The following is a 3,024-nucleotide window of genomic DNA, read 5'->3' on the forward strand; positions in this document are numbered from 1 at the left end:
ACCCTTTATGTTTACAAAAACAATTTTAAATTATTTTAAAATGATTTATTTAAACATCGCACTATTTTTACTCACTTATTTTAGATATTTAATAAATTGTTTTCTTCCCCATATCAACTGTTTTAATGATGTTTTAATATTATAAAGACTGTTTCTATTTCATATCACCTGTTTAGTAAATTGTTATTAAAAGAACCAATTGTTTTATTATCAGAAATATGGCACCTAAAAGAAAAGCGAGACCTGACTCATCTAACGGAAATACATAGGGCCAGAACGATAACAATCATATGGATCAGATGTTTCATCTTATGCAACAACAGATGCTGATGATGCAGCAACAGATGCAGCAGCAATAACAGCAGTTTCAACAACAAATGCTACAGCAAGCCGCTCATCCAGAACATCAAGTACCACCAGCAGCACCGGTAGTTACTTTCAAGCAATTTCAGTCGGTAAAGCCTCTGGAATTTGCCGGTTCTGCAGATCCTACAAAGGCGAGAGCTTGGCTGAAGGAGATGGAAAAGGCTTTTGCGTTGGTTAAAGTTGAGGAAGAACAGAAGATGGATTTTGCCAGCTACTTTCTGAAAGGCGAAGCAAATTACTGGTGGGAATCAAAGAAAGCTTTGGAAGGAGAAGGTGTGGTGACCTGGGATAGATTCACTGATCATTTCCTGGAGAAATATTTTCCTTGCTACATGAAGAATTAGATGGAGATTAAGTTCCTGGAATTGAAGCAAGACAACTTATCGTTCGCGGATTATGAAACCAAGTTCACTGAATTGGCCAGATTTGTTCCTGAGCAGGTGGATACGGATGAAAAGCGAGCCAAGAGATTTCAGTAGGGACTGACGCCATGGATAAGTAGCAGGGTAGCCGTATTTGAGCTGACGACTTATACGGCTGTTGTTCAGAAGGCCATGATCATTGAAGGTGAGAGTGAAGCATCTCAGAAAGAGAAGGGACCAGGAAATTCCCAGAATCGTTTCAACAGAAGGTCGGGATTTCAAGCCCGGGGAAAAGTAAATGTGGGATTTCAAGCCCGGGGAAAAGTAAATGTCAGGAGACTAGAACAGGGCAACTAGAGGATGGGTAATCAACTTCCAGCCCCAAATCAGTAGAAACTTATTCGACCTTTTGTACCTGATTGCAGAACATATGGTAAGAAGCATACTGGGATTTACAACAAGCCAAATGTCACATGTTTCAAGTATAAGCAGAAGGGACACTATTCTGGAGAATTTCCGATGGGAAAGACAGAGATCACTTGTTTCCAGTGCGGAAGAAAAGGACATATCGCCAAGGACTGCAGAGGAGTTGCAATGGCCGCTAGCATTCCAAGGGTTTTAGCATTACCTCCGCCACCACTACCACCACAAAGTCAGCCCAGGGCAAGGACTTTCAACATGTCAATGAAGGAAGCTGTACAGAGTCTGAATGTGGTTGCAGGTACGTTCCCTGTAAATTCCGTAAATGCTCAAGTATTGATTGATTCATGAGCTACGAGTTCTTTTATTTCTGAAGATTTTATTTCTAAGATAGATTGTGAAGTTCAGTGGTTAGATGAAGTGCTAGTCATAAAATTAGCAAATGATGATCAGGTTACAGTAGATCGAATATGTCCAGATTGTGATATTAAGATAGGAAGATGTCATTTCTCAGTTGACTTGATACCTTTCAGGTTAGGAGAATTTGATATTAGTTTAGGAATGGATTGGCTAGCTAGTAATAATGCTCAGATCGATTGCGCAAATAAGAAGGTGAAATTGCAGACCGGAGAAAATACAACGGTAACATTTAAAGGTGAAAAACAAAAGCAGAGATTCTTAACAATAATGCAGAAGAAACGATTACTACGTCAAGGATGTCAAGCTTACTTAGCCTACGTGTTGGATACAGAAAAAGAAAGCCCGAAGATCGAAGATATTCCTGTATTTTGTGAGTTTCCCGATGTCTCTCCAGATGAACTTCCAGGACTACCTCCAGATCGAGAAATTAAGTTCACTATTGATTTGGCACCAGGGACTGAACCAATTTTAAAAGCTCCATATCGAATGGCACCTGTTAAAATGAAAGAATTAGCAAAGCAATTGCAGGATCTTCTCGACAAAGGAATTATAAGGCGGAGTGTATCCCCATGGGGCACACCAGTATTGTTCGTGAAAAAGAAGGACGATAGCATGCGACTATATATTGATTATCATGAGCTGAACAAGTTAACTATCAAGAATAAATATCCTTTGTCTCGTATTGACGACTTATTTGATCAACTGAAAGGAGCGGCTTGGTTTTCAAAAATCGACTTACGATCAGGCTATCATCAGTTAAAGATCAAGGCGGAAGATATTCCGAAGACTGCGTTCAGAACGAGATACGGACACTACGAATTTCTTGTGATGGCATTTGGATTAACTAATGCACCTGCAGCATTTATGGATTTGATGGACCGAGTATTCAAGAAGTATCTGGATAAGTTTATCATTGTATTTATTGATGACATCTTGATTTATTCGAAGACGGAAGAAGAATATGCAGCGCACTTAAGAACGACATTGGAGATATTATGAAAGGAACAGCTCTATGCGAAATTTTCAAAATGTGAATTTTGGTTGAAGGAAGTACAATTTCTAGGACACATCATCAGTATTGAAGGAATTTAAGTGGATCCAACGAAGATTGAAGCTATTCTAAATTAGGAAAGACCAAAGACTCTAACGGAAGTCCGAAGTTTCTTGGGATTAGAAGGTTACCACAGAAGATTTGTTAAGGATTTTGCAAAGATAGCCACCCCATTGACGAAGTTGACACAAAAGAATGAAAAGTTCGAATGGAATGAGAAATGTGAAGCAAGTTTCCCAGAGTTGAAGAATCGATTAGTAACCGCACATGTACTTGTTTTACCTGACGATCAAGGAGATTTTGTCATATACAGCGACGCTTCTTATCGAGGATTAGGATGTGTTTTGATGCAACATGGCAACGTGATCGCATATTCTTCTAGACAGTTAAAGCCGTATGAACAGA

Source organism: Apium graveolens, chromosome 2 (assembly GCF_009905375.1).
Source record: "Apium graveolens cultivar Ventura chromosome 2, ASM990537v1, whole genome shotgun sequence".
Lineage (NCBI taxonomy): Eukaryota > Viridiplantae > Streptophyta > Magnoliopsida > Apiales > Apiaceae > Apium > Apium graveolens.